Here is a 9,086-nt window from a genome sequence, read left to right as displayed (position 1 = left end):
ACGTAGGTAGCCTACCCCCACTGTATCTGTGAGCTGTTGGCTAGAGCGCATGTGACAAGACCAGAGTAGACACATTTGCTATATAACGCAACTGACAAAACCATCAGTAGAGTTGAAAATGTGATGAAATCCCATTTAACTTGTATTTTTCATTCGGTACATGATAATTTAATGGCAAAATGTATTTTTATGTGCACTATGTCATCATGCACAACCTTTTATCTGCAAAAAGTTGATTCATTTCGAACGTCTTCATTTTAATTAGACTAACGACAAGAGAGTTTTGTGTTGGAGCCTATTTCTTCCTATTTAAGAAATTAGGTAGGCCTACCTGTTTGACAGACATCTCCTTTGGGGAAATGTGCATATTGTTTTATATATATTTTAGAATATTCACATGGACATCTGTGCAAATTGTAAGGAAACCTAGCAAATTAAGTAGCTATTTGGGCTTTGTCAGTGTTATTGTAGTCTACCCATGTTCTCTCATCTCTTGTTCAAATTGTACATTATGTACTGACTTCTATTTACAGCCCATATTGAATCAGCAACTAACCAGCTGTTAGAGCATTGTCTGTCTGCCTCTGTCTGCCTGTCTGTCTGTCTGTCTGTCTGTCTGTCTGTCTGTCTGTCTGTCTGTCTGTCTGTCTGTCTGTCTGTCTGTCTGTCTGTCTGTCTGTCTGTCTGTCTGTCTGTCTGTCAACCCCCCCAGCAGATGTTTTGAACCAGACTGTGTTGTCTGGCCAGGGCTGTGTGTTTGGATTTTTGGTAGCACTGCATAAAGAAACAGTGCCTCTGCCACAGAACAAAGGGAAATGCAGTGCTTTCGGTCTATGCCCTGTGCGTTTCATTCATTCCTACTTGAATATACACTGAGTGTACAAAACATTAAGAACACCTTCCTAATATTGAGTTGCACCCCCGTTTTGCCCTCAGAACAGCCTCGTTCCACAGGGATGCTGGCCCATGTTGACCCCAATGCTTCCCACAGTTGTGTCAAGTTTGCTGGATGTCCTTTGGGTGGTGGACCATTCTTGATACACACGGGAAACTGTTGAGCATTAAAAACCCAGCAGCATTGCAGTTCTTGACACAAACCGGTGCGCCCTGGCATCTACTACCATATCCCATTCAAAGGCACTTAAATCTTTTGTCTTGCCCATTCATCCTCTGAATGACACATACATAATCCATGTCTCAATTGTCTCAAGGCTTAAAAATCCTTCATTAAACTTTCTTCTTCCCTTCATCTACAATGATTGAAGTGGATTTAACAAGTGACATCAAAAAGGATCATAGCTTTCACCTGGATTCCCCTGGTCAGTCTATGTCATGGAAAGAGCAGGTGTCCTTAATGTTTTGTACACTCCATGTTCATTTCGCATTAACTCAATTTCAAACAAGAGGGGGAATTTCAACACCAAGAATCATCTGTGATTTATGTGTTCACGTCTGCTGGTGTTTGAACTTTTTCTTTTTCTTATTTTCCTGCAAATGATTTGTCGTTAATGAAAGGAAATGTTTGTTCTCATATACTGACATTTTTCTCATCATCATAATTACAGACACCCTCAGGGTGGGATGCCTAAACACCAGTTATTAATAAGAGACTCCAGCTGGCCAGCTATATTTGCACATTCATGTGTAGAAATCACTGGATGCAAAACAGTATAGAGATTATACTTATAGAGAATGGGGTAGGCAATGAGAAAGGCAATGGATAAAAAACGTGGGCCAATGTGATTTAAAAATATATATTTTTTTGTAATTGATGTCATCTTTTTCCTTGTAAGTCACTCTGAGTTGTTTTTATCTAAATAACCTTTTCACGCAGAAAAGTATTAGTCAGTGGTGCTTTACTGCTTAATGTGGTTAAAACATTTTTTCATAGAGATCGTCCTTGTTGACACTCCAAATATTAGTCAGGTTTGCCCTAGCTTTGTGAAATTTGGTGGTTTTATCACCAAAGTCACAATTCCACTAGCTGCCCTACTATAAATTGTGCTTTACTACTAAATACGGTCTGTACACTGTAGAAAAGTTACTGTTGTTTTTATGGTAACTTACTTGCAGCCAGTTACCTTTAAGTTATTGTAAAAAGTACACTATGTTACTGTAATTGCTTTACTCTAACCTGGGTCCAGCAACTGATTCATAGGTGGCCAAAAATAACTAACTGAAAGCCACCCCCCCCCCCCCCCCAGTGTGCATTGCCTTTTCGAGTGAATTGTAGAGTTATCCCCGATGACTTCCTTTGTTAGTGAATGAGACATGGTTGTTGAATTTGTTAATTTTCAGTTCGGTGGTATTCACCAAGTGAGTTCCCAGGCAAATGTCATCATTCAGATTAAAATCTTAATGAAAATACATTACATATCTTATAAGGCCTTATTTTTAGGCCTATTTTACCCTAATGCAGTGGCCTGAAACTCATGGTTTACAGGCCATTTCAGGCCTGCCAGTAGGGTTGCAATATTCCAGTAACTTTCCCAGAAATCCTGGCTGAAAGGTTACGGATTTTCTGCTTATTCCCTCCCATTTCAAGGAAGGGAAGGGAAAGGGAAAGGGGATACCTAGTCAATTGCACAACTGAATATATTCAATCAAAATATGTCTTCCTCATTTAACCCAACCCCTCGACGTCCACATCATCTCCCAACCGAGATTTCTGGAAAACCTGGGAATTTTGCAACCCAACTGCAGGTCACATTATGCTGGTTTGCAAAGTGATGTGTAATTCCAAATGGAATCCAGCCAGAGATAGGATATTCAGCAATTAGAGTTTTTATTCACACGCAACCTGCATTCAGAATGACTGTCAGGTTTAGGAGCATTGATTAAGTATACTACCTAAACCATTTAAACTGGAACAACAATTTCAGTAATGGGTGCATTAAATCTAACTAACTGATTGAATTGTTTTTTACTTTTTTAAACTTTGTGTAGCAAAAGATTAATACATAAATCAATGAGCATGCAATTGTGCTATTTTGTGTATTTGTTTGCGCTGATCGTAACTTAATGTTTCCACCATCGTTTCCTATGCCCGAAAAGAGCTTTTGGACATCAGAACAGCTATCATTAAGGATTTCTACTTCAATGAGTCAAAGGCGAAAGTCACTGATTATCGTGGGCCAAACCCAAATCCCAGACACTCGAAGGATACCTGATGAGACTATGTCGGAGAGGGGATAAATTGCCTCTTACCTACGTTCTGTTGACGAACGTCCAATCAAAATGGAGAATAAACTGGATGAGCTCCATTTGAGACTAGCCTTTTAACGTGATCTGAAGAACTATATATATCCTATCCTATGTTTCTTTGAGTCGTGGCATAGTTGTAATTGACATAGTAAATATACTAGCTGTTTTTTCTATACATCAGAAGGACAGAACGGCTGTTTCGGGGAAGATCAGAGGAGGGTGTGTGTGTCTTTTTGTTAACAACAACTGGTGTGCGATTCCTAATATAAAGGAAGTCTTGAGGTTCTGCTCGCCTGAGTTAGGATACCTCATGATAATCTGTAGACCACACTATTTACCAAGAGAGTTTTCATCTTTATTTTTTGTAGCTGTCTAAACCAATGCTGGCACTAAGACCGCGCACAACAAGCTGTATGGGGCCATAAGCAAACAAGAACCCCCTCACCCAGAGGCGGCGTTCCTAGTGGCCGGTGACTTTAATGCAGGAAAACTGAAATATGTTTTACCTAATTTCTACCAGCATGTCACCTGTGCAACTGGAGGCGAAACAACTCTAGATCACCTTTACTCCACACACAGAGACACATACAAGCTCTCCCTTGCCCTCCATTTGGTAAATCTGACCATAACTCTAGCTTCCTGATTCTTGCTCACAAGCAAAAACTCAAACAGGAAGTACCAGTGATACGCTCAATACGGAAGTGGTCCGATGAAGCGGATGCTAAGCTACAGAACTGTTTCACCAGCACAGACCAGAATATGTTCCAGGATTCATTCGAAGGAGTTGAGGAGTTTACCACATCAGTCACTGGCTTCATTTAATAAGTGCATTGACAACCTTTTCCCCACAGTGAACATACGTTCATATCCCAACAAGAAGCCATTGATTACAGGCAACAGTCGCCCTAAGCTAAAGGCTAGAGCTGCCCCTTTAAAGGAGCGGGAAGCTAACCTGGATGCTCATAAGCTAACCCGCTATGTGCTACGCGCTCTGACAAACCATCAAACAGGCAAAGCATCAATACAGGACCAAGACCGAATCCTACTACACTGGCTCTGATGCACGTCGTTTGTGGCAAGGCTTGCAAACTATCACAGATTACATAGGGAAACCGAGCCGTGAGCTGTCCGGTGACGCAAGCCTACCAGACGAGCTAAATACCTTCTATGCGCACTTCGAGGTTAGCAACACTGAACTATGCATAAGAGCACCAGCTGTGACTTTGTGTTCACACTCTCCGTAGCCAATGTGAGTAAGACCTTTAAACAGGTTAACGTTCAGACGGATTACCAGAACATGTACTCAGAGCATGTGGCAAGTGCCTTCACTGACATTTTCAACCTCTCCCTGACCCAGTCTGTAATACCTACAGTTGAAGTCAGAAGTTTACATACACTTAGGTTGGAGTCATTAAAACTCGTTTTTCAACCACTCCACAAGTTTCTTGTTAACAAACTATAGTTTTGGCAAGTCGGTTAGGACATCTACTTTGTGCATGACACAAGTCATTTTTCCAACAATTGTTTACAGAAAGATTATTTCACTTATAATTTACTGCATCACAATTCCAGTGGGTCAGAAGTTTACATACACTAAGTTGACTGTGCCTTTAAACAGCTTGGAAAATTCCAGAAAATGATGTCATGGCTTTAGAAGCATCTGATAAGCTAATTGACATTTGAGTCAATTGGAGGTGTACCTGTGGATGTATTTCAAGGCCTACCTTCAAACTCAGTGCCTCTTTGCTTGACATCATGGGAAAATCAAAAGAAATCAGCCAAGACCTCAGAAAAAAATTGTAGACCTCCACAAGTCTGGTTCATCCTTGGGAGCAATTTCCAAACGCCTGAAGGTACCACGCTCATCTGTACAAACAACAGTACGCAAGTATAAACACCATGGCACCACACAGACGTCATACCGCTCAGGAAGGAGACGCGTTCTGTCTTCTAGAGATGAACGTATTTTGGTGCGAAAAGTGCAAATCAACAGCAAAGGACCTCGTGACGATGCTGGAGGAAACAGGTACAAAAGTATCTATATCCACAGTAAAACGAGTCCTATATCAACATAACCTGAAAGGCTGCTCAGCAAGGAAGAAGCGACTGCTCCAAAACCGCCATAAAAAGCCAGACTACGGTTTGCAACTGCACATGGAGACAAAGAAATGTCCTCTGGTCTGATTAAACAAAAATAGAACTGTTTGGCCATAACGACTATCATTATGTTTGGAGGTTAAAGGGGGAGGCTTGCAAGCTGAAGAACACCATCCCAACTGTGAAGCATGGGGGTGGCAGCATCATGTTGTGGGGGTACTTTGCTGTAGAAGGGACTGGTGCACTTCAAAAAAGATATGGCATCATGAGGGAGGAAAATTATGTGGATATATTGAAGCAACATCTCAAGACATCAGTCATGAAGTTAAAGCTTGGTCGCAAATGGGTCTTCCAAATGGACAATGACCCAAAGCATACTTCCAAAGTTGTGGCAAAATGGCTTAAGGACAACAAAGTCAAGGTATTGGAGTGGCCATCACAAAGCCCTGACCTCAAGCCTATAGAAAATCTGTGGGCAGAACTGAAAAAGCGTGTGCGAGCAAGAAGGCCTACAATCCTTCAATACACATCCTTCAATACATCCTTCAATACATCCTCCAATACACCAGCTCTGTCAAGAGGAATGGGCCAACGTTCGCCCAACTTATTGTGGGATGCTTGTGGAAGGCTACCCGAAACGTTTGACCCAAGTTCAACAATTTAAAGGCAATGCTACCAAAAAACGAATTGAGTGTATGTAAACTTCTGGCCCACTGGGATTGTGATGGAAGAAATAAAAGCTGAAATAAATCATTCTCTCTGCTATTATTCTGACATTTCACATTCTTAAAATAAAGTGTTGATCTATCTGACCTAAGACAGGGAATTTTTTCAAGGATTAATTAGGAATTGTGAAAAACTGAGTTTAAATGTATTTGGCTAAGGTGTATGTAAACTTCCGACTTCAACTGTACATGTTTCAAGCAGACCCCTATAGTCCCTTTGCCCAAGAAAGCCAAAGTAATCTGTCTAAATGACTATTGCCCCATAGGACTCATGACTATAGCCATGAAAAGCTTTGAAAGGCTCATCATGGCTCACATTAACACCATCATCCCAGACACTCTGGACCTACTCTAATTTGCATAATGCCACAACAGATCCAGAGATGATGCAATCTCTATTTAACTCCACACTGCCCTTTCCCAACTGGACAAAATTAACATCCTACATGAGATTGCTGTTCATTGACTACAGCTCAGTGTTCACACCATTGTGCCCTCCAAGCTCATCACCAAGCTAAAGACCCTGGGATTAAACACTTCCACCTGCAACTGGATCCTGGACTTCCTGACGGGCCTCCCCCAGGTGGTGAGGGTAGGCAACAAGACATCCACCACGCTGATCCTCAACGCGGGGGCCCCTCAGGGGTGCATGCTTAGTCCCCTCCTGTACTCCCTGTTCACCCATGACTGCGTGGCCGCGCACGACTCCAACACCATCATTAAATTTGCAAACGACACGACGGTGGCAGGCCTGACCACAGATGACGATGAGACAGCCGACAGAGAGGAGGTCAGAAATCTGGCAGTGTGGCACCAGGACAACAACTACAGGAAACGGAGGACCGAGCACGCCCCCATCCACATCTACAGGGCTGTTGTGGAGCAAGTTGAGAGGTTCAAGTTCCTCTGTATCCACATCAATAGGGAACTATCATGGTCCACACACATCAACACAGTCATGAAGGGCACGACAACGCTTCTTCCCTATCAGGAGGCTGAAAAGATTCGGCATGGGCCCTCAGATCCTCAAAAAGTTCTTCATTGAGAGCATATTTGACTGGTTGCATTACTGCTTGGTATGGCAGATGACCGCAAGGCGCTACAGAGGGTAGTGCATACATCACTGGGGCCGAGCTCCTTGCCATGCAGGACCTCTATACCAGGCGGTGTCAGAGGAAGAAAATTGTCAAAGACTCCAGCCACCCTAATCATAGACTGTTCTCTCTGCTACCGCACGGGAAGCGGTACCAATGCACCAAGTCTGGAACCAACTGGACCCGAAACAGATTCTACCTCCAAGCTATAAGATTGCTAAATAGTTCATTAATAGCTATCGGGAATATCTGCATTGACCCTTTTTGCACTGCGTTTGACTTATCACATCCCCTTGCCTAATCACTTGATCCCTACCTATATGTACATATCTACCTCAGATTACCTCATACCCCTGCACATCGACTCGGTAGTGATATTGAGGTGTCTAGCGATAAGTTAAACCTCATCAATCAAATGGATAGGTGTAAGCAGTTATGGTAATTCCAAATGCCCTTAATTAACTAGGTGTCTTCACTAGGGGAGGGGGGTGAAAAAGAAAGGATGAAAGAGAGAGGTGGGAAGAGAGTGGAAGACAGAGAGAGAAACAGAGAGAGAAAGACAGCAGTGCAATTGTACTTAGACTTGCGTATTTCAGCAACTCTTCTCTTCCAACTTGTTAGGCAATCATATCTACCTACGTGGGAAGGATGGCCAGCCACACAAGAGGGTGATTTTTACTAAGGAGGCGATGTTGACTGAGGTGCATGCTGGTCATTTCGGAGTGAAGCGCATGATTGGCAAAATCAACCTACGCTTCTTCTGATGGGGAATTGTCAAGGAGGTGGACAGCTGGGCAAGTGAAATAACCTTTTGTTTATCAATCACATTCTATTATTTCTGAAATTATTATGATTTCAATTAATGTCATATCGGAGCGCACACAATGTTTCAATTTGTCACTTTTTGCTTAAAAGGTCAGTACCCTGTTGAGCCTGACAAAAGTTTGAGAGGGTGACGACTGTGGCGCAGGAGTTGAAACCCATCAAAGTTGTTTTATCATCGCACATGATCGGTAAGTGTCCCAATTCAAATTTTGCCCTGATAATTTGTTTGGTAATGGTTTCTTTATTTGACCACAGCAGAGTTCAATATTATAGAATGTGTGTGTGTGTGTCAGTATCCTTACAAATATGAACATCTGCATACTGTATGACACAGATACAGGTAAGCATAAAGTAATCTTCTCTCTAACACTTTAAATGTTAGGGGTGGACCTCATCGAACCCTTCATGAAATCCAGGAATGGCAACAGCTGGTGTCTGACGGAGACCGATCACTTTACCAAGTGGGTGAAGGCAATACCCATTAAGGTCAGTAAAGGAAGAGTATGTGCTTAACTCTAAATTCCCTCCTGTAACCCATTAAAACGGGTGATTGGAACCAAAAAATAGATTTTCGTTTTGTATGATACCCATCAAGGACGAGACTAGCGAGGCCACCTCCAAGGCGATGGTGGACATCTTCAACACCTGCCCCCAAGGAGGTATCCTTGAGTTTGGATCAGTCTGATTCTCTGAGTTGGAGTTGGACCAGCTTGAGGTAGGCTATACCTTCCAAAAGTGTTGAACTGTACATATCTCCCATTTTATAACACTGCACTAATCCATCACATTTTCTCACAATAAAGTGTAACCTGTGTGTTTGCTTGTTTACGTCGCTGCCTCCTACCCTGTTCCCTTTACTCTGCTCCTGTTCTCCAGGACCTAGGGCTTCTGCCCAACACCCAGACGTGGATCCACCGGATGTCCTCCATTACCAACCACCCTCCAACTTTTCATTACATCATCTACAGCTACTGTTGTCATGTTGTCATTATCCGTTAAGAAAGTATTCTTGCTATATCATACCGGGCACATAATACGTGAGATACACAGAGGAACTAAAAACACTAGCACTGCAAACACTCAGAACAAAGAGAGCAGCAGTGCCTGGACTTTGCAGTGTCCCTCTTCAAGTCCCCCTTCT

The 9,086-nt window shown here is 42.5% G+C and overlaps 1 long non-coding RNA gene across 1 annotated transcript; it reads left to right on the top strand.

The window, feature by feature from the left end:
- Positions 1–8,034: 8,034 nt before the first annotated feature.
- Positions 8,035–8,627, top strand: LOC139553132 (uncharacterized). Its single transcript, XR_011670604.1, has 3 exons — positions 8,035–8,133; positions 8,328–8,431; positions 8,541–8,627. It is a non-coding gene; the product is annotated as an uncharacterized lncRNA (long non-coding RNA).
- Positions 8,628–9,086: the final 459 nt, after the last annotated feature.

This window comes from Salvelinus alpinus, chromosome 25 (assembly GCF_045679555.1).
Source record: "Salvelinus alpinus chromosome 25, SLU_Salpinus.1, whole genome shotgun sequence".
NCBI lineage: Eukaryota > Metazoa > Chordata > Actinopteri > Salmoniformes > Salmonidae > Salvelinus > Salvelinus alpinus.
This window is presented reverse-complemented; position numbering and strand designations above follow the sequence as displayed.